Raw genomic sequence first — 24,108 nt, 5'->3', positions numbered from 1 at the left:
GTTCTGTGTTCTATTTCATTCTTGGAATAGTATCCTGTTCATAATTTTTGATTCTGCCCATCAGATTTGGGAAAATGTGCAGAAAGTTATTTTTTAAGAAATGCGGCTGAAGTAAAACATGAGGTTCTTTGAAGCCTGTGTCAAATATAATTAACCTTCATTAGTTCTGTTCAGACAATTTTAGTATTAATTTAGTTTCTGTTTGAAGCAGCTGGGAGCATAGAAAAGAATGAACAAATTCAAGAAGCTTCACTCTTACTTGTTCATAATAATAACTTTTTAAACACATCCATTTTCATTTTAAGGTTAGTTTGTTCTTAGTGATGTGACATAACTTTGCACCTTGGTCAATGCGTGTTAGTGTCGACATTATGGATGAGAGGTTTTCAAAAAACATAATTTTGTGAGGATGTGTGAAGTCACTGCTTTTGTCATTCATTGAAAACCTCATCATAAACTACCACAAGCAATGCGTTCACTGCCTTGCCATCAATAATAATGTGGAGCAGACATGATCCTCTCAGATCAACATGTGTATCTGCTCAGATCTGTGATATTTTTCTGTTTAAAAGGACTGAAAACACTTTCTGAATTTTACCAATGTAAATGGCATTTCAAGGTCTTATTTAACAAAATCCTCAAGCTTGTGAACACCAACTGAATTTTAAGGTGAATAGTGTTCTTTATGGATGACACAATATTGTTTGCAACGTTGGTTTTGATCCATTGTACAGTAAAAATCCCTGGTATCTGGCACCCATTGGGATTGTGGATGCGGGATATGCAAATTTTCTGGTTGATTGATGCCTAAGTAATCCACTTGCATTAAGAATAAACAGTTTAAAAGACAAATGATAGTGCAAAATGTGAAGTAATTTGAAAAAAATATATCAATATTGTAGTCCTTAAATATGTAAAGTTCACTTTAATCAAGTAATTCCTGTAACTTACAAAATTTAGATTTAAATTCGAACCCCAGTGGCTGGCGCTGTAACCGCATTATGTTAGCCACTGTGCTAACCATATTGTCATTATAATTAACCCCCACCACCTCCAAATTTACAGATGAAGCCTCACTAATATACTTAATAATAATACTAAAGATAAAGACACTTACCAGGCAGGCATAGGGAGAATCTTTGGGACAGTCGCCCTAGCAGTGAGCGGCATCAGCCTGCTATTCATCCTGGGTGCCGCCATTGTATTCAAACACAACTTTATTCAAACAGCCGCTGCGGGCAGGGTATGACCGGGGCGCGCCACTGGATGAATGTTTGCTCCCATCTTCACCAAGGGGTTATGTATTGCTTTGAAGAACATTTACAATTTGAAACTTTAAAAAAAAAAAATTATTCTTATTTATATTTAAAATATTTATTTCCTTGATTTTTTTAATATGTCGTTGATTTTACAGTATTTGTAAAGGCTGGTGCAGTTACTTTGTTCTCAGTCATAGGATTCTTCAGTTTTCACAATATTCTATTGCTTTACCAAGGAGCAGCATGAAGGTACACCAAAATGTAGTTATTTTGGTTGCGTCAATGCCATTTTGGTAAATAACAGTAGTTAATACTTGATAATGAAGATGTGGAAGCAAGTTGTTTTGGACCATGTCTGATAATCAGCGACAATGTTGATGGCTAATGTCTCCATTCATGTCAAGATGTGTAAAGAGGCAGGGATTCCTCATGTTCATTTACTCGTCTTCTGGTGGAATGCTAGCTCCTTATCATGAAGAATGGAAAGATTCAAGATTCCTTTATTCTCATTAAAAACTGTATTATTACACGAAATTGCCTGAGGTCTGCCAGGCACCTCTTACAGTCCAAGAAGGAGAAGTAAAAGAGAGTCCCCCCAGAGTCACCAAGTGTCCATGGATTCACCTCCAGTGCTTCCACAGCCTCTGCAGCCACAGAGACTCCAGCCCAAACCGTCGGCAATCCAAGTTCCAGATCCAAACCTCTGACATGATTAGGAACCCTTCAATGCCCTTGGCACCCTCTTGCATCCTGGTTCCGATATCTGGTACTCCTTCTGCCACTCTTGAGCCTGTTTCTAGCAGTCCACATACTGGTGTGAATCCCTTGACCGCAGTCGCCAGCAGCCTGCCGACTCCGTGGGTTCCTTCCCTCGAGATTTTTAAGGTATTTGAGAATTGATAACTGGTCAGCTGCAGATATCACAGATGTGAACACAAACAAAAAGGTTTCTCCTGATCTGTGCAGTTCTAATTCAGGGAGAGATACAATTAGTGCTGCTAGTTTCACGAGAAGGGAGCTAGCTTCCAGCAAACTGCATCAGGTTGGCAAATGCCTCCCTGCTGTGTGTCATCACAAATTAGACTTTTAAAAATCTCATTGTTATCTCATTGAGGGAAAATTTTCTTCATGCCCTAAAGATCATTGAAGCAATGAATTATCAACTTTGTTTAAAGTCTGCACTGTTTAAACATCAACAATTACAAAAGCAACTCGTACCTTTAACATCTTTAACTTAATTAAATAGCCAAAGCTGTTTCACAAGTTTATAGTCAGGCAAAATTTGATGCTGGTTTCACAAATTATTGCAGCAGATTATGAGAAACCTGATCAAAAAGATGTTCTTTAAAGACTTTAAAAGTAAAAAGAGTCAAAGCTTAAGGAAGAGAATTTTGCATCGGAGGAAGTGAGCTGGTGGAGGGTTGATCATGAGTGCAGTATTGAGGGAGCAAGGATTTCTTGGCATTTATCATTTTTGTGGCTGGTATTACAAAAGCCAGGAAGGATGTGATTTGAAAATGAGGATGATAGATTTAAAAATAAGGTCCTGTTTGGCAGTGAGCACTGGGTGATGGGTAAACAAGGGTTAATGTGAGTTTGGACATAGGTAGAAAAGCTGAACAAAGGGTTGAAGAAGGGAGGCTGGCCAGGGATGTTAGGCTTAATAAATAGGAAAGGATATGGGTTTCAGCAGGAGTAGAGCTGGGGCCAGAGTGTAGCAGAAGTGGACGGTGTTAGTGAAGACACAGAAGCACACCTTTGTGTCATCATAGCTTGTCTGCGTCAATTTTGGACATTTCCAGGAGGAAATTTCTGTTCATCCAATGCAAGGTGCCTGACAAGCAGACAAACAATTTTTTTTAATTTAAATTTTTTATTTTTCACACTATGAACCATATTGACCAAAATACACACAAAATTTCCCTCTTGAATATACACAGTGTCATTTTCTCCCCTTTTCCCCCTCCCTTTCCTCCCTCCTTCCCATCCCACTCCCTTCAACATATACAATACAATAAACCCATTAAACAATGTCATTACACAATGAAAATAAACAAGAAAATTATGTCATCTACTTTTACACACTGGGTCAGTTCATTTTGTCTTCTCATTCTGTCATTTTAGGGGGTGGAGGTCCGCGGTAGGATTTCTCTGTTGTGTTCCATGTATGGTTCCCAAATTTGTTCGAATACTGTGATGTTATTTCTTAAATTATATGTTACTTTTTTCCAATGGAATACATTTATTCATTTCTGTACCATTGCTGTATTCTCAGGCTCTCTTCTGATTTCCAGGTTGACATTATACATTTTTTTGCTACAGCTAAGGCTATCATAATAAATCTTTTTTGTGCTTCATCCAAATTGAGGCCAAGTTCTTTCCTTCTTCCAAGCAGACTAACAATTGAGAGCAAGTAGAAGGGTCAAGAGTTGGTGATGAATTAGAGCTGGGTCTCAGACTATGTTTATAAAGAAGGCTATCGTAGATAAGTAATGGCCAGGAAGAACACCAGTGGAAACTGCATGGACAGAAAGTCTTGATAGATGTTTCTCCAGTTAGATAGTAGAGGAATTTAATCAATCTGCGGGAGCAACTTGGTGGGTAAAGCAGCATCCATCAGAGAGAAAGAATGGTAAATATTTTGGGCCTGAACTTTCATCGAGACTGTCATTGACCGTTCTTTATCTCCCACTTTTGATTGACATGATCGACATGCTGAGTTCCTCCAGTAGAGTTTGGTTTTTTTTCCTCCAGATTCCATCACCACCAGTCTCTTGTGTGGCCTGTGGCCTGAGGAATGGAACTTCCTTGCTGTGCATTGATGATTGCATGCTCCAGTAGCACAGGAATGTTTGATTAGCTCCACTGACATAATTTCATAATTTACAGTTCCCTTCAGAATTGGGTACATATGCAACTCATTCTGAAGCACTATTGAGATGCAGATCTCCTTGTGTGTATGCTAGCACTGAAGATATTTTTGGCTAGTCCCCATCCAACACATATAAATGTCTACCAACTGTCATAACACTTAAAATGTAAGACTCCGCAGTGTCAAAAGGATGCCGATAATGTTCTGCTAGGTTTTTGGCCTTGGAGACCAGTGACAGAACTTTGAAAAGCTTCCTGTCTACAGAGAAACAGTGACACTCACTTGATGCCTAGTTTGCCTACATAGAGCAACTCCATATCATTGCCTTAATGGGGCAGCCATAATTGCTCACAACTTTACCATCAAATCTGCAGAGCAATTGATTTAGTTTAAAATGATGTGCCCTTCATGCCTTTCGAAAACAGCATATCACCCACTTTATCATGGCTTTCGATGGAATGATCTGATGATATTCTCACTCAAATATGGCCCAAGATTCAATGTTAGAGGTTGATTTCGGCTTACTTGAGCAATAGGAACTTCCCAATTAGTCTCAATTTCTGATGGGAAGGCTATTTGTTTTTTGGTTACTATAATCAGAAAATACTTCAAATGCATTGAGTGATTGATTCTGTAATTTAAATTTAGAAAAACGGATATACAGTCAAACCCCTGATATTTCAAGTAATCGCCAGCCTCAAGCAACCAGCAATAAATAAAATCAAGGAAAATAAATTTAACAATCTAAAATAAATAAGAATAACATAATGGGTAAAAACACAAAAGTTTAAAATTGTAAAAGTAAATGTTCTCTGAAGTAAATGAGAATGTGACTGAAAATAAAGTAAAATGCTTTAAGGTTTATATATTAACGAAAGTAAAGTTTGTTCAGTGTAAGTACAGTAGAGTATTTTTGTCTTTTAAACTGTTGATTCTTAATGGAGGTGTATTAGGCATTGCAAGAGAAAGTCTCGAGCAATCAATGGTGCCGGACACGAGGGTTTTTTTTTACTATATTGAGTAACCTAAAACTAAGTCTCTTCATCTCTCGTTTATTTGGCACTTAACCACAGTGTCCTAGATTAGGAAGTTGCAACAAATCATTTTGGCCACGTTTCCCCTCAATCTGAGCTCTTGCTAAGTCACTCTTGACTGGCAATTGCACAGATGCTGCCCAGGTTTACTCCTTTTTGAAATATCCACGCCTACATAAGGCAAATAGATATAATGGGAGTGAATATTCTGTTGTTATACAGTAATAGCACACTTTCACCAATGTGAAATGAACTGCTTATATATATTTAACTGTGACATGCTAACTAGCAACATCTAATAAAATTATGTTCTCTATGAAATAGTATTCAAATGATTTTATCCTTACTTTTGAAAATTAAAAAGCACATTGGTAAAAATGTACCAAATTTAAATTTTCTACGTTTACTGTATACCAATAGGCACGATGTATGATTTTTTTTGCATCCTTTTTAACACTTCTCTCACAATATGCTATTGCTTTGTAAGGGCGACACGGTTAGTGTAGCAGTTGGCGCAATGCTATCACAGAGCCAGCAACCCGGGTTTGAATCCCGTGCTGTCCACCTGGTGTTTGTATGTTCTCTCTGTGTCTGCGTGGGTTTCTTCCGGGTGCTTTGGTTTCCTCCCATCCTTCAAAACATATGGGGGTTGTAGGTTAATTGGGCAATATGGGCAGCACGGGCTTGCGGGCCTTGGAGTGTGTCTAAATTTTTTAAAATTACATTTAAAATTCATTCAGCCAATCGTTTGTGAATGTCGTGACATTGGTTTAAAACTTGGATTTTTATAAAGAACGGTATTCTTGCCATGTCATTTTCTAAGACACAGTGTCACATGTTTATGTCCTCTATCCTAACATACTGAAGAACTTCACTAGTACTCCTAACATCTCTTGTGATAAGGCACATAAGTCTTCCTTGAATTATTGTTCCCCACATGGAGACAGGGATGCAGCAGAATGCATCATGAGATCTATCCTCGCCCTCCAATTAATGATGCTCTTTGCACAATGTCTCTGCATCACCCAGCTTTCCTTTATTCATGCAAGTCCCCTGTTGTCTTTGCTTTCATCAGGATTTATTTTCCATTTTCTTCTAATAGATGAAGCATATTTTTGTTAATTAGCAATCTGCTTGCTCACGGAGGTTTGTTTCAAAGATGGGTCAGACCAGGATTCGAATTTATTGGATCCCAACAGAGAAAGGATCCAGTCTGGGTGTTCCTGAGTGGTTTTTTTTGTTTGTTGAAAATTGTACAAATTAAAAGTTTTAGCAGTTAATGTAAGTGGATGTCTTCCTTAAATAATTATATTGAATAAATTAGGTGATAAAGATAGAAAGAGGCTCATTTGTTTGTAAAAGCAGTAACATCCCTGGTATCCGGCATCTATGGGGATTGGTAGATACCGGATTTTCTGGTTGCTTGAGATTGTGTGTTACGTGATTGGCGGACTAACGGCGAGATGCGTCTGTTTTAACTTTCTGTATTTTTTACCTATTTATTTTCCACAATTTTTTTTTTGCCAGTTGCTTGAAGCTGCCGGTTTCTTGAATTCCGGATAGCAGGAGTTTTTACTGTAACTTCAACCAAAAGTGCCATTTGGGTACATCACAATCATACCCTCTTCTGTCCCTCTGATCATGGATGCTCCTCTCCTGCCAATCTGTGTTACTTCATGAACAAGCTGAGAGTGCTGGACAGATTCAGCGTCATTGCTTTGACACTATTCGAAATGTGATGATAAAATAATGTATCCCAATAAGAGCTCCTGTCGCCCTCATTAACACTTTTGCCTTGAGCGGGAAGATTGTTATCCAGGAATGTGATTCAGAAAGTGAGCGCGCACAAAAAAAATGAGCCGACACTCCTGTGCAATAGTCAGTGATTGCTACCTTATTGAAAGTGCTGTCTTTTGGGTGTTCTCTCCTGCTTTCTCAAGTGAATATAATTTTGAAGAGAAGAGGACCTGCTCCCATCAAACTTTATCCATTAAAATATTTACAAAAATCAGCTCAATGCCACTGGGGGATTAGACAATTTAGCATCAGTAACAAATTGTCAATGGCATCTTTATTTTACTGCACTTCAAAATCAATGGGCTGCTCCAAGGCAAGAAAATGCTATGTAAACACAATTTTTTTTCGTAACAAAACTAACTGTTCTGCTCACTAAGCCATTCCTTTGTAGCTAGGATACTGACATCAAATTGGAAAGGTACAATGTTGGATTGATCTGGTCTGATCAATCCCCCATTAAATGCAGAATAATTTCAACTCGGTATAACCACTCTATTTTTCTCTGGTTTATCTACAGGGTAGTGGATTTTACTTTGCCAGCCGACTCGTCAGTAACCTGCTCTTTGATGTTCAATTTAGGTTTCGCTGGAACAACTTGTATTCAAATTTCAGCAGTGGAACTGACCATTAGTTCAATCCCGGATGAAAGATGAGAGTAGATGCATGTACATCAGGGTAGTTGTTTGTGAAAAGCTCAAGGATGGTTGCTTTTTCAGATTGAACAAGCTGAAGTCATAACTGACGTAAAAGTTGGTAAGACTGGAGACACACGAGATTGCAGGTGGTTGAATCTGGAGCAAAAACAAAACCCAATCTGCTGGAGGAGCTCCTCAGCATGTTGACCAGTGTCAGTGGGAGAGAAAGATTAGTTGAAGTTTTTAGATCAGAACTCTTCATCAAGACTTGGTGAAGAGCTCTGAGCTGAAACATCAACTGATTTCCTTCACCGAATGAAATCTCAATGCTTGAATAGATGCAGCTATTTAAGCAAGCATTTAAAAAGAAAGGTTGAATGGGTCTTGGAGAATTTGCCAAATCAGGTGTTGGTGAGGCAGACAGACAGAATCTTTATCCCAGGGTAATGACAAACTCAAGGATATGCTTTTAAGGTAAGGCAGGGGAGTGGGAGAGTTTAACCCTTTGGACTCCAGCCATTTTTAACCTTTCATAATATATACTGTACAAACACCAATACAAACCAGCTGGTGGTTGGGTATAAAACCAGTCATGGAAAACTGGGACACGGAGTACATGTGCTTGTTGGTAGTCCCGCACAACTGGGTGTCCAGAGGTTGAAGGTGAGGTGTGGGGAAATTTCTTGTTTTTTTTACACACAGAGAGTGGGAGGTGCCTGGAAAGGAGTGTCAGGAGTAGTGGTGGGAGCAGATACAATGGTAGTGTTTAGAAGGCTTCTAGATAGATGCGTGAATATGCAGTGGACAGAGGGAAATGTAGCATGTGGAAGAAAGAGCCTGTTCTGTGTTCTAATTGAGCCACGTCACGCATAAAATATCAAAGATGTCACCATTGACCTTCTGATAGTTTGTATATGATTAAGAAATGGACATTGGTCGTCCACCTTCTCCACTATTCGGAAAGTTCACATTGAGGAGGTGAGGTTTCCTGGAGTATATGGGAGCAACTCGAAGAAAGGATCCAAAATCAATACTTCCGTAAGTGATGGCATTGACTCCAGAACATATTATCCACGGCACCTTCTCACAAGCTTCCGTGTTCCCCCTTGACCTCTATTATTTTGAAAAATCTAATAAGTAAGATCATCAGAATTCATTGTTATAATTGGGCCTTGCAGTGTGCATTAATGTTCATTCCCTGTCACTCGATTACACTCCTAATGACATTCCCTGCATCATTTGGGACCATCTATGAGCATCACCAGCAATGTCTCTTCTTCTGGTCCATGGTACAATAGCCATCTTCTAAAAACTTTGCTGAACACTCTGTTATTGCTTACTTACTCCCTTCCCCTTGGAACCTTCATCTGCAGGCATGGGATCCACCTACGGATGGAGATCACACAGGTTTGCTACTACCCCTCTTAAAGCCTTTACAAACTCTATCGTCAGACTCCTTGTCCTACATCCACATTTAAAGATCAATTAAAGTTCTGGCTGAAGCACCTTTGCCATGGATTCCAGCTCCCATACCATTGGCTTGGCATCAATTCTTTTAATACTTCGATGCCAGTATTATATCAAAAATTGTCCCACCTTTTCACTTGCTATCTACCCCCCCTGCCCATCTGAAATTAGTTCCTTGTTCCATGAAACCTGAAATAAAAATTCATCATCGACACACTTGAGTATTTTTAGTGTGTGATAATTGACCTGTTTTACACCATACAGCAGTAATAAAAAGATATATGTTGATCGTGGATCAAATAAATAGCCATTTAGTTGTTTCAGGTCAGCATTGATCTGCCTCTTAGAAAAATCATTAACATTGATGTGTATAAAATGGTGATATCTCAGGTTTTGTGGAGTTGTGGACTCAAACAATTTGGCACAGTATTACGAGTTTCATTTAGTGTGAATATCATTTTAAGGACTGGTTCAGGCGGCAGTCATTCCTCTGGTTTGTATCTCACCTACCCTCAGTGGAAAAAGCCTATCTACATTTACTCTGTTTACCCCCCCCTCATAATTTTAAGTGCCTCTATCAAATCTCCTCTCATTCTTCTATGCTCCAGGGAATAAAGTCCTAACCTGTTTAACCTTTCTCTGTAACTCAGTTCCTGAAGTCCTGGCATCATCCTAGTAAATCTTCTGTGCCCTCTTTCTGTCTTATTGATACCTTTCCTGTAATTAGCTCACCAAAGCTTGTACACAGTACTCCAAATTTGGTCTCACCAATGTCTTATACAACTTTACCATAACATCCCAGCTCCTATACTCAGTACTTTGATTTATGAAGGCCAATATGCCAGAAGTTCTCTTTATAACCCTATCCACCTTTGATGCTACTTTCAGGGAATCATGCACCTGTATTCCCAGGAGCCTCTGTTCTATCGCATTCCTCCGTGCCCGACCATTCACTGTGTACATCCTTTCTTGGTTTGTCCTTCCAAAATGCTATACCTTAACTCACATCCTTGCCTGAAAACAATTTATCCCAATCCATGCATTCTAGATTCTTTCTCATTTCCTCAAAATTAGCCTTTCTCCACTTTAGAATCTCAACCCGAGGCCCAGACCTATCCTTCTCCATAATTAAATTGAAACGAATGGCATTATGATCACTGGACCCAATAGGTTCCCCTTCAGTCACATGTCCTGTCTCATTCCCTAAAAGGAGATCCAGAATTGCATTCTCTCTAGTTGGTACCTCTATATATTGATTTAGAAAAGTTTCCTGAACAAATTTGACAAACTCCAAGCCATCCAGCCCTTTTTACAGTATGGGCCAAGAGAGCCAAAGCCACCCTGTGAGGTAGCAAGAGGTGAGAAGGTCTCAGGTATGTATGTCTCAGGTCTTTAAGCATCTATGAAATGGATATGTAAATAGTTTATTAAATGGCTCTCATCGAATGTAACTAAAATGCTAACATTGTTAGGTAAAATTACCCGATCACGAGGTGTTTTATTTTAAGGCTTATCAGTTGTAGTTGAATCAGGTTATTGTTCATTAGTCTCCCTATGAATTAAGCTCTTGGAATGACAAACTGAGGTATTTCCAATGATGAGAAAAAAGAATGGGGGCTCGGAATACAGGGGTAAGTGTCACCGCTGGGCAGCTGAACTTGGTGTCAAAACCAGGAATGAAAGATGGCCAGATTCACCTGAATTTCAGGACGTTTTGGACATCCGTGCACGTGATATATTTTCAAAGTTTCTATGATGTCAAAATTAATCTTTGCCCCATTGTGGGCAACCCAAAAGCTGCCAGCGTTGGACGAGGTTATTCAGGGCTTAGTTGCTGAGGTGATGCTATATAAAGTACACTGTTTGACCTGCTGAACTTCTCCAGCATTTCAACCAGTGTCTACAGATTTTCTTGTTTTACTTCTGGCTTGCTCATTTGCGCTAACATGTGTAAGGTTACACAGAGGTAACACAAGTTCTTCCTGCTGTGATTAGATATTTTCAGTTGCAGTGGAACTGCTTTCCAAATAACTGTTTTCAGTTTATTTCAAAATAAACAATGTTCTGAAGTATGATGGACTGAAAGTACTTCTGGGATGAATTGTGTTCTTTACAAGTGATATATATGGATTACAAATTTTACTTTGCTAACAACTTTTGTGGGCAAATTAACTGAAAATATTGTTTTGTGCGTTCAATTTTCATCAACCCCAAAGTTGTGGAGCTGGTGAACCTTATAGAATTACATCTACATTTTACACCTTCAATTTCACTTTAAGTTTTAAGATTGTATTTTTTAAATTAGATGTTCAGTCTGGTAACAGGCCCTTCCAGCCCACGAGCCTACGCTACCCAAATGCACTAATCATTCTACAACCCTGGTACGTTTTGAAGGGCGGGAGGGAAACAGGAGCACCCGGGAAAAACCCGGCAGACACTGGGAGAATGTGGAAGTTCCTTACAGACAGTGCAGGATTTGAACCCAGGTCGCCTGCGTGGTAATCGCGTTGCCCTTACCCCAACACTAATTGTGCCGCCTTAAATCTTTTTTCTCTTAATTTTGTACTTCCATTTCTTGCTAATCTTTTTTCTTTGTTGCTTGACTGTCTCTCTGCTCTTTTCCTTAAAATATTTACCAATCAACTGAACCTGATCAACATCTTAATATTCATGCCAGCGGTTCACTTGAAACTTGATAATACCACGCATGTTGACTTACAGACTTCTAATCCTTTTGCAGTTCAGATCCTCTTGAAGCAACTATCTAGAATCTTTCTCTTTTGGCTGAATAGCATCTCCAATTGTCTATTCAGGGGATTTAAGGAACATAATTCCACCAGAGCTGATAGAGGTTTCTTGCATTTTGTAAATCAGGAAATAAGTTTTCACCAAAAGTTGGAATTGACATTGGATGGAAAAGTGATGGTGACTACTTTAGCATTTATACCCCTTTAATTTTTGAAAAGAGTCAGAGGAATTGGACCTTACTATTGAAGAAAGAATACAAGCTCATTTTAATCCCATTTGAACTTGGAGCAGTGAATTATATTTAATCTTTATATTTAGAGATACAGGATGGTATCAGGCCCTTCCAGCCCATTCGCCGGTGCTGCCCAATTACACTCAATTAACTTACAATCCCTGTACATTTTGAAGGGTGGGAGGGAACTGGAGCACCCAGCGGACATGGGAAAAATGTGCAAACTCCTTACAGACAGTGCTGGATTCGAACCCGTGTTACTGGCTCTGTAATTGTGCGGCACTAACTGCTATGATAACCATACCATCAAATTACTCAGCAGTGTACATGGTGTTCTGATGAGTTGGGTCAGCTACCAATTCTTGAGCGTTCCTTTTAACACACCAGCACCTACTTTATTTGTTATCTTTAACACACGAAGGCCTCTGTTATTGTGCTTCCTTTAAGGTACTGGAGCCCCCAGTTCCTGTGTACTGGAGCATTGGTTCCTTTGTTCCTTTAACGTGCTGGACACCCGTTTCTTGCCCTGTCCTGGTTCCTGTGATCCCATTGACATTCTGAGGCTGTGGTTTGCACAATCCTTTAATCACACCGAGGTTCAGTTTCCCATGCTACCTTGAAATTCATCGAGTTTCGTTTACCCTGACAATTGTGAGGCCAAGATGTTCGGGATGCTGAACCTGCGAACCTATTATTTCAGACACTATTTCTGTGCTTAAAATAATGGTACCTTCATGTCGGAATATAGAAATCGGCCTCAATTATAAATTCTACACCATGTCAGAGTGAACTGCAGGCAAGAATGTTTGAAATTATAGGTAGAGCTCCTTAAAGCAGAGCTGCACAGTATAGGTGCACAGCAGGCTTTGAATCTGTTTAAAATGCTAAATATAGAGTTCTACTCGTTATTGGCTATTAACCCCACAGTTCCTAAAAAACTGTTGAATTTACAGATTGTGGAAGTGTGGACAGGATGTGCCTGCATAGAATTCTGATTCTAATTGCCTTCTTCAAAGCTCAATTGTGTGTTATTAATTTAAAATATTCATGGGCAGATGTTTCCATGCACTGGGATTGTTGGCTCTCTGCCCTGGAGCTGAGCTGTAACTTCCATCATGGTCCCAGGCACAGTCCTCCACTGGGAGTCAGGAACCTTTGCTTTGGTATAACACAGCGGGACATGGGCGATGCCTTCAGGTCAGAAGCCAGCTGCTCTCACAGAACGGCTTCAACAGCCAGTGAAGCCTCGGGTCGAGGTGCAGGGCTGTTAAAGCTGTCGTTGCTACTGTATATTTGGAAATGGCTTCACATTCAAAACCACACAGTATTTGTTTCAAACAAAACAAAAATATTGTAAAAATAAAGTTAAACATACGACAAATTATTGTCACGTAATACTACATTTAGAATGTAACACACATGGAATTCTTTAACTTTCGTCTCCTGGAAGGCAGACAGACTTGGCACTTTGTCCAGCGCCCCTCACAGAAACCCACCACACCTGGTGTTCCCAGGCAGTCTCCCCTCTGGGTACTGACCAGTCCTGAGCTTGCTTAGCTTCCGAGATCTGACCACTGAGGAACACCAGGTGCCACAGAACCTTTAGGAGCAGGAGTAGGTACTCAAAGCTGCTTGGCCTTTCAAACCTCAATCAAAAATATTCAAGGATTCTCCTTAAAAGAGAGTTCCAAATACTTGCAAGCCCTTGAGAGGAAGAAGTGGGTAACCCCTTGTTTTTATGTGATGACCTTTGCTTTGAGGCCTCTGTTCCTGCCCTCCCTTTAAACTCAGTGGGCACCGGCTCCATTTAACTCACCATTACTCTGTTTCCCATGCTCCATTTAAACTCACTGAGTTCATGAAAAATTATACCACTGTACTGTGAAATAGCTTTTAAAAATTAATTAAGATGTATTCTAGAATAAATTGGAATGACATTCAATAGTCCATTAACTCTACCTTTCTGGCATCCCCAAAGATCCAAGTTCTCTCGATTAACAGAGTTTTTAATACAGTTGGCCAATCCTTTATATGCATCAATTTAAAAATAAATTAAAAGTTTAAATACAGGCATATTTCAAAACAGTAACAAAACCTTTAAATGCCCTTAATTAAATAAGACATTTTTATTTTCCTTTCTCCCATTAGTTGATATCTCCCATTCATTTTAATAACATTGCACTGTTTGTACTTGTTTTAACTGACTACCAGCTCCGTGGACAGACTTCCCAGAATGAGTGGTGAAGGTTTGTGGAGGTTTCTGCTGCACGAATGGCACAATCTGGGGAAGTCCACAGCCATCACTGTGGCCACTGACAGAATAAGCAACAAGGTGGAAGATTTCACTACCAATAGCCCCACTTCAGTGCTAAACATGTTGATATCTCTGGAGAAAGACAGATGTCTTATCGTTAGCATTGGGCAGTAGATCTGCCCCAAATTAGAACTTAATTATATGGAGAAATGAAGAAATCATTGCTACTTTATTTACAAATTGCAGGATTTTGGAGTTTCTGCTTTTATTACTCAAGCTGAAAGGTTAAGGATTTTCTGTTGTGTTCTATAATAGGAAAGAAATAGGAGCAGGGGTTTTGGGCATTTTCCTCTTCAAATCTCATCTCACCACTGATCTGACTCAACACTATTTTCCAGCTCTATTCCATATCTTTTATTTCTTTAATGACAAGTATCTATTCATTTCTGTTTCAAGTGAACATAACGACTGAATTTCTACTGCCATCTCAGGATCACCTCCCTCTAAGAGAGAAGAAATTTCTCTTCATCTCAGTTCTGAAATATCAAACCCTCACTCTCAGATTGTGTTTCCTGGCCCTGGACTCCTCTGTCGTGGGAAACCCTGCATCTACATGGTTAAGCCCTTCAATAATTTTGTACGTTTCAGTAAGATCTCTGCTCATTCTTTCTAACTTCAATACAGTTCCCATCTTCTCAGTCTCTCCTTATATGGCAACGGATCCAATCTGATGAATCATTGCTACACTTTCTCTGTGCCAAGAACATCCTTTCTTCGGTAAGGAAATGATATAGTGCATCGTATTGAAGGCTCTGTATACCGAAAGATTTTCTTTCTCCTGCACTGTATTGCTTTATAATTGAACATTACAGAGGTCGTTTCTACATCAACAGGGATATAATTTTTAAATTTTAATTTGTCAAATAAGCCATCTTCCAAAAGTTTGTTGAAATATATTTTACGTGCATGTTTGAGGAATTACATATTGATATTTTAATAATTTTTGCATGTGATTAGTAAAATGCATGGAATCCATATTTAATAAATTTGTTTAATGAAATTAATATAAATGAAAATGAGAACAACAGTTCACATTGGAGGATGCTCTCAAGTATTTAATCATGTCAATGACTTTAAACTTTCAGTTGTTTCTTTGTTTAATTATTCATCATAAATGTGTGGTATAGAATTGCACAGCATTAAACTATCTATTTAATATTTATGCAGGGAATGTGTAGCTCTATAAGAACCACAATTCCATTGATCATTGAGTGTCAGGTATTGAAGCCTAGTAAACACAATCCCTCAGCGGCTCTCATGAGCAAAATAGTGTTCTATTTTACAAATTCCTTCTGTGGTATTGAATGATATTGCTTCTGATTGCGAATCTCTTATGCCATCAGTGAGCCAGTTACTGGTATTTCTCGGGCCTGCATTTTCATAAATAAGTATTATTTAGATATTTAACTGCCTTTTGCATTGAAGCTATTCCCATATTAACTGTGATACTGTAATCACAAATTGCAAGATGAAATATTTTATCCTCACATGAAAAATAATTTGTCGTTTATGTTTCTGAGAAACATTTGCACGACATTAAAGATTGCATATTATTGCACAAAGATGTTCCCCACTGGAACAGTTTTATTCAGTAAATTTATTCAGCTAAAATATCAACAGTTTCCTGAAGCAATCCTTCGTTGGCTTCAACAAAGATGGTGGCAAGAGTGCTATGGTGTCATGCTCTTTAGAATTTGGAGGGGAAAATTAGCCACGATGACTGTTGCTGCGCCTCCGGCTGAAGGTAAAGATGTTTGAACAATGAGCAAGGTTTAAATGGGTACATTTGAACAGCTAGAATACATTGTCAGTACTTATGCACAAATAGTTTAATTCTGGAGGTATTTGTGTAAAAGCATATCCTGATCTAAAAGGTAAAAGATTGAAGGAGGGAATATTAGGAAGAAAGACACATTCACATTAGCGTCTTTCATACTCAAAAGGGCACAGGATTTCACAGCCAATAAGGACCTTTTTGAAATGAATTGAAATAACCAGTTAATCTGTTTAGAATTTTTATTTTCCAATGTTGGTGAAAGAATAAATGATTGAAAGTACATTGCTGATAAGTTCATGGATTAGCTGTCAGATTTTTTTATTTATTTAGACGTGCAGCATGGTAGCAGGCCTGTCCAGCTCACAAGCCTGTACTGCTCAATTAACTGACAAGCCCAGCACATTTGGAAGGGTGGGAGGAAACCGGAACAGGATGTACATTCTCTTTGCGTCTGCGGTGATGTGGATCCTTGATGATGGCAGCGTTCCCTGTAGATGTCCTTGATGACGTGGAGGGATTTACCCGTGATGTTCTGGGCTTTGTCCACTATCTCTTACATGGCTTGGTGCTCATGGATATTGGGTCCCCATATCAGACTGTTTGCTGCAGTACTCTGTGCTGGGTCTGTAGTTTTTTGTAATATGTATGAATGGCCTGGATTACAATATAAGAGATAGGATTAATAAAATAGTTGAGCCACAGAGAGGGAAGAAGCTTATCTAAGGACACATTAGCTGGAAAGTTGGGAAGAGTGGTGATGGATGGAACCTAATCTAGACAAGTGTTAGTTAATGCACTCTGGGAGTTCAGTACTGGCAGGAACCTTCAAGTGTTGAAGTATTCGCACAATTTGTTGACAGCCATCAGCCATGTTGTCGACAGGTTGTACACAGCTGTCTGTGTCATCCAAGGTCCCATGCTATCAAGAGCCTGATATAGAGATTAACTTATTAAGGATGAGAAGGCAATCAGTATCTGCTGGAAGGAACACTTTGAAGATCTCCAAACTTTTGTCACTTTATCTGGGCTTTTAATATCATTCCCACATCCTCAGGAGTTTGCACAGGTTTGGTTTGACATCGGAAACACTGGCAAATTTCTACATATGTGTGGTGGAAAGTGTGTTGACCAGCTGCATCTTGGTCTAGTACGGGGACACTAATACTCCCGAGTGTAAAGTGGACACAGCCCAGGACATCACAGGCACACCCTTCCTAGCATTGAAAATATCTATGGGGAACGCTGCCATCGGAGAGCAGCAGCAATCATCAAAGATCCATGCCACCCAGCACACACACTGTTCTCACTGCTACCATCAGGAAAGAAGTATAGGTGCCACAAGTCTCATATCACCAGGTTCAGGAACAGCTTTGATCCCTCCACAATCAGACCCCTCAACAACAAACTCAATTAGGGATTCTTACCTGTGCATCATTTTATTGATTTTTAAAAATTCTCTCTTTATTGCACAGTCAATTTGTTTACATTCACTATCTGTTTATTTGTTTACCTGTGTACAACGTGTGCCGTTTTTGCACTACCAATAAGTGGGAATTCTGCCTTGCCCGCTGTAAAAAGAATCTCAGGGTTGTATGTGATGTTATGTATGTACTCTGACGATAAATCTGAAATGAAATCATACTCTCTAGCCTAGTTTCTGCTCCTAACTGAGAAGATAAATAGCAAGACCTTGGAAGCAGATGGTATCCCAGCCACAAATCTAAAACTTGACGATGGGGCACTTCAGTCACAACCCGTAACCTCGTTACCCGCATCTGTGAAGAGACAGATATGCCAGACCACCTGAGACATGCTGAGAGTTTCATCATCTTCAAGAAAGACAACAAATCCATCTTAGATAATTACAGGAAAGTCTCCCTGCTGTCTGGCACAGGAAAATTTAGGATCCTTTTCCATGGACTGGACTAATAAACCATTTTTAAAAATTCTTGTAACCTTTGGTCCTTCTTAAATTTTAATTGAAAAAAAAATTTAAACATACAGCATGGTAACAGGCCCTTTTGGCCCACGAGCCCAATACACCTGATCGATCTACAAGGGTGGGTGGAAACCAGAGCTCCCAGAGGAAACCCATGTAGACAGGGGGAGAATGTACAAACTCCTTACAGGCAGCGCGGGATTCGAGCCTTGGTTCCAATAGCTGGCACTGTAACAGCTAACTGTGCCCTCCCCCCCTTCATAAAGTCATACTCAGTTTCAAGAATTCTGCTCTACATTTCTAAAGTACAGTTTAATGTCTCACAATTCCTATAGTCTCTGGTTATGTATTTTGAGTCGGGGATCCTGCCTCTTGATCTCTGAAATCATTTACACTTGTGTTCCATGCAGTTTGTAAATATGCACCGTAAAAGTCAAAAGGTCCGGATGCCAAAAATCCAGACCACCCGAGAATCCAGAATTCTCCAAAGTTTTCGGCTTTTGTGTGTGCACTTCAGATGCACAGTGGCACAGGCCACCATGGGGAAGGCACAGAAATGTAAGAGAAAACATTTTTTTGTACTTTGTATTTTAGATGTAAAAATATTCTGTTAATAAATTATCAAAATTTACCTTTTCTCCTTGTGATAGTACAGAATACTATCGCCGATGTATATTTGTATATATTTGCTTATAGCTGTCGCGATTGGCTGAGAGCCGTAGCCACGCCTACTGGCAGGTCATAAAGGACTACTGCAAACCAAACGCAGGTCAGTCTGGACTGGTCGACCGTGCTGTAATACGCTCCAGTCTTTTGCTGATTAAAGCCTTGGTTTGAGTCAACAAGTCTTTGAGTCGTTCAACGCGCTGCACTCCTTAAATTTGAATGTTGAAGGTACTGCCCAAGGATCTGACCCAATCCCCAAGCCATCTAGGTTCTTGGCTCTGGTACGCATTAATTGGAACAATTGATCAGAGTACCCGAGCTATAAAATGTAATTTATATTTGTACTCCATTATTATTTTGCTAGTTAAAACAAATATATATCTTTATGACAAACTTAATGTGTTTCTTTCAAACCTTGAGAGCTTTCTTTGATTAATGTTCCAAAGACTATATACAATTTAACAATTACCTTGCTCATTTCAATATACAAGACTTCATACTTCTTGAATGCTTTGATGCTTCATTTTATTTTGTAGTGTACAAATATTTCTCAGAAGCAGAAGGAAGAAGTGATAACATTGCAGAACAAAAAAAAAATGGAGGAAAAATCTATTTTGCTTCTACCTTTGAAATAAGTTTTGAAGTCGTCAATTCTTTTTTAAAATAAAAAGTTCAATTGGTGGATGTGCTGTGACCCTCAATAAAAATCAATTCATTTTTTGTCTTCCTGAAAGCAAAAAAAAAATCAAAAATCATTGCCAATACAAGAATAGCAATGGTTGAAAAGCTCTCGTGCTCACAGTTTCAGTGACAGCTAACAAATGCAGACTTCCTGGCATTGATACTTGCCCCAAAGACTAAAAAAAAGTGATTGATGTGCGATGGACAAAAATGCGAGGTCCTCGTTAATGAACAAAACCTGATCTTTTTGTCGGGTTTTGCCGGTGGTCACAGAGACTGTATGGCAAAACAGCATTTTATCAGTACTGTTGTTTCCTTCCGATCTATTTCTTGATCCAATGTGTTCTTAAAATCTGGCCACATGGCAGAAATTTTAAAAAAATGATAGATTGTTCGTGAGTTTGAACTCTTGAGAGGAAATTGAATCTTGAACATGCTTGACATGACAAGGTTTATAACAGTTTCATTGTGAAGTTTTATATTCTTGAAGAGCATTAGTGTGTATTGGTGTGTGTGCATGCTACTTCCAGACATACTGAGGGGAAAAAATATTGAGTAAGTAATTCTAATGAAGTAACAGTGAATGGAATTTTCAAATCAAGGTTGAATGATAATCTTATTGAGTATTTCTTCCATCTGCAACATCAATCTTGATATCCCTTGTTACAATATATCTGATCATTTATCTTCAATTCTTTAACCTCCTGCATTGATCTCTTTCATTTCAAAACAAAGCAACGGCAAAAGTTCTCACTTGGATTGCAGATAATGCCTGTTTCCCCCAGAAGCATAGCAAGTCTCACATTGACATCTCACACAATTTTTATCCCTTTATATTTTGCATCATCTCTCTCTATCCAGGTTTTTTTTTAGTCTATGAGCAGTTTCTCATTATAACTAAATGATGATCTCTAAAATTTGCACCATCTTTTTGATTCTCTGTTGGTGACCCAACCAACTGTGCATTTTGCTTACAGTTTTAATGTCCAAAGCAGATGTTTGCTTGTCTTTATAGCCAGGTATGGAAAAAAGAATGTGAAATAATTAAAATTTGGAAGAACTTTAGTACAGATTTGGAGAAATAGATTTCATGATGTTAGAAAGCCTGAAAAGAACAGACGATTTTCAAAGGAATATAAAGTAGTTCATGGCAGATTCGCTGTTAGTTTTTTTTTAAAGAGACGCCAGTACTTTTTTAATGAGTTTGACAGACTCAGTTCCTAATTATTCAGCAATGAATGTTGTCATATGTAAGGACTGACTGGACCAAAGACTATATACATGGAAAAACTGACACAACGATGTAGTACCACCCTTCTTGTTTACTTTCTCCCCCCAGAGATTCATAATTTTATCACCTATTTACAAACACCATTGATAAAGGTTAACAGTAACAGCAATAACTTGGCCTCTCTGTTGAGACTTTCTTTACCACCTGACTCTTTGACCAATATCTCATTAGTTTTGTTGTCAAAATTTGTTCTTCATAGGCATCCTTGTAAAGTGTCTTGGATATTTCTAAATGTAGGATTCTCTAATCTGAGATGAACTGATGCAGAAAAAAAGTAAGATTGTTGAAACAATAAAAATATCCGACAATGTTCCTACACTGTAATGTACACTGGCCTGGGATTGAGCACTAAATATATTTTATTTGCTTTCAGTTCAAAGAAGCATGTGAACACTTGTGAAACTGACAATTAGATAGAGCACCATATGAACTCTGCTTGAAAGACCAAGTGTAAAGCCATTTGGGCAAAATGAATGGACAGCATTTTTGATTGTTAAAGAAATTGTGAACACATTTTTATATATTAGTGAGAATGTAAAATATTACATTCTCTCAGAGAGGCATTCAGCATGGAAACAGGCCCTTTGGCCCAACTTGCCTGCATTTGCCCATCCTTCTAAACCTGTCACATCCATGTATCCATCCAAATTCTTCTTAAACTTTGCAATAGTGCCTGCCTCAACTACGTCTTTCTGCAGCCCATTCCATACACTCGCCACTCTCTGTGTAAAAGAAAAGTTGCCCTTCAGGTTCCTGTTAAATCACCTGTTTAGCGTAGAATTAGCACAGTGATGTTACAGCGCCAGTGATTGGGATGGGTTGGAATCCAGCACTGTCTGTAAGGAGTTCTTCCTGTGTCTGAGTGGTTTCGTCCGGGTGCTCCGACTGTTCGAAATGTACTAGGTGTTGTAAGTCAATCGGGTGGCATGGGCTTGTGGGCTGAAAGGACCTGTTACCGTATTGCATGTCTAAATTTAAAAATTAAAATCTCTCCCCTCACCTTAAACCTATGCCCCCGCTTAATGATTCCCTTCTCTGAGCAAGAGACTCTCTGCATTCACTCGATCTGTTCTTCCAACGATTTTGCGCACTTCTGTGAGATAACCACAAATCCTCCTGTGCTGCGAGGAATAAAGCCTGAGCCTGCTCAACCTCTCTTGAAAGCTCAGGCCCCAGAGTCCTGGGAGCATCTTTGTTGATCTTCTCTGAACCCTCTCCAGCTTTACAACGTCTTTCCTGTAGCACGGGGACCAAAGCTCCCTGTGATAAAGTGCAATACCTGAAGTATCTTCAAGGCTGATCCAAGATTCATTTAAACTGTACGCATATTTGACAATGATGCTGAGCTGGACAAACAAGCAGGGCCCACTGACCAACCCAAATGGTGAATAACTTAGTTTTATTAATTGTGTACTGGATATATTTCTGTGCAAGTTTCATCGATACTGACGTCTTGGTTAACAACAAAAAAGTAGAAAACTTCTCGTGGAAAAATATTGACAAAACTATTTATATTCAACAACATGGTTTCTGAGTAATGTAGTTTTCTTACTAAATTGTTACATTTTAAAATGCACGGTCTGTAATTTATCATAGCCCTACGCTGGATACCATACCTGCTCTTCTTCTTTGGCTTGGCTTCGCGGACGAAGATTTATGGAGGGGGTAAATGTCTACGTCAGCTACAGGCTCGTTTGTGGCTGACGAGTCCGATGCGGGACAGGCAGACACGGTTGCAGCGGTTGCAGGGGAAAATTGGTGGGTTGGGGTTGGGTGTTGGGTTTTTCTTCCTTTGCCTTTTGTCGGTGAGGTGGGCTCTGTCATTGTAATTAATGGCTATGATTAATTATGTTTATGCAAGAGAGGTCAATAACAGTTCCTATCCGGAATTTTAACATTTAAATAAACTGGCCAGTGGAATTGCTCTCATCCAAATTTCTCCGTAATCGAGACAGTACCTGGTTGGTTACCTGTGCATAAAAATGCAAAATCAAATGTCCATCCACCTGCCTGAAGCTGACGATTTTTAGATGATGATCATTTTTCTCTGGTAAAGTTTAGTTAATTTATAAAACAACTTTCTTCATGCCAGAAACAGTATTTATCTTTACAAACATGCTTTGCTGAAATGACATTTAGTGAGAATCGAAAGAATGAGTTTTTCCTCTGTAGTCTCACCTATCCATGGGCGTGGCAGTGTCGAGCAGTACTTTTTGTTCAGGTGTCTGACCGCATTTTGTCCATGGCTTGATGAAGGGCTCAAGCCCGAAACATTGGTTTTGCTACATAAAGGCGACTGTTTGACCTGCTGAGTTTCTCCACCATTTTGTATTTTCCCTTTTTATTTTTCAATGTATAGTATGCTATATCTGCTTGGGTTATCTGAGTCTCTGTTGTGGAGAAGCAGAATGCGTATACAGGAGTCAATCATGGCTCAGTTTGGTAGATACTCCCCTCTGAATCGGAGGATTGTGGGTTCAAGTTCCACTCGCGGGAATGAAGCATAAAAATCATGGCTGATGTTCTGGAGTTAGTTCTGAGGGCTTGCTACATGGTCAGAAATAATTTATTTTGGAGATGCATCAAACTGAGGATTTATCTGCCCTGTTAAATGAACATAAACTATCTCATGGCTCTGTTTTCAACAGTGCCCAGGCCTTAAATCAGAATCAATTAACTCTGGATTGTCAAGTAGCAGATTGTGGGAGCTGATCATGTTTAAATTGCAACATTGCATTAGCTATAATTGGAAGAATGCATAGCTTCTAAGGTTTTGTAGAACTGGAGAATGTTAATGAAATGTGGCAACAAATTTAAAATTAAAATATATTTGCTCTGTCCACATTAATGACTGGGATCTCCCAGGGGCTAACCATTTCAATTCTGCGCCCCAGGGCCACCCATAAATTGGGAGGAGCAACACCTAATATTTCTGTCTGGGAACTCTCCAACCAGATGGCATTAACATCGACTTCTCCAGTTTCTGCTAGGCTACTCCCCATTCCCTCTCTCCTTTCCTCCAGCTCTCCACCCCCTTCCCTCTCCATTCACAGAGCTGTCCCAGCTCGCTCTGTTTTCTCTTGTGCCCTCCCTCCCTTATCCACCTATGACCTCTTGCCTGAGCTCCTCCCCCTGACCACCACCACCACCCCCCCCCCGCCCCCCTACTATTTTATTCAGGCATCTGCCTGCATTTTACTCATATCTTGATGAAGGATTAAACCAGAATCGTGAGTTCTGTATCTTTATCTTTGCTATATAAAGTATGCTGTTTGACTTGCTGAGTTTCTCCAGTGTTGTCTCTTTACATGTTTCAAGGTCTTGTGTTGAACTTGTACTGAGCTTTCTTCTACTGGTAATTGAAGTTCTTAAGGTTTAGAAATGTAATTTCTCATC

General features: G+C 39.3%; 2 protein-coding genes across 2 annotated transcripts in view; one reads left to right on the top strand and one right to left on the bottom strand.

Annotated features, from left to right (window-relative positions):
• Positions 1-24,108, top strand: part of snx29 (sorting nexin 29) — a 354,925-nt gene that overhangs the window by 327,611 nt on the left and 3,206 nt on the right. The gene's annotated exons all lie outside the window — the stretch shown is intronic.
• cpped1 (calcineurin-like phosphoesterase domain containing 1) overlaps positions 16,563-24,108 on the bottom strand; it is a 195,034-nt gene continuing 187,488 nt past the window's right edge. Inside the window, exon 5 of the mRNA XM_069905821.1 lies at positions 16,563-16,789. The gene's annotated coding sequence lies outside the window, so the exon portion shown is untranslated. The remainder of the gene's footprint in view (positions 16,790-24,108) is intronic.

This window comes from Narcine bancroftii, chromosome 12, assembly GCF_036971445.1.
Source record: "Narcine bancroftii isolate sNarBan1 chromosome 12, sNarBan1.hap1, whole genome shotgun sequence".
NCBI lineage: Eukaryota > Metazoa > Chordata > Chondrichthyes > Torpediniformes > Narcinidae > Narcine > Narcine bancroftii.
This window is presented reverse-complemented; position numbering and strand designations above follow the sequence as displayed.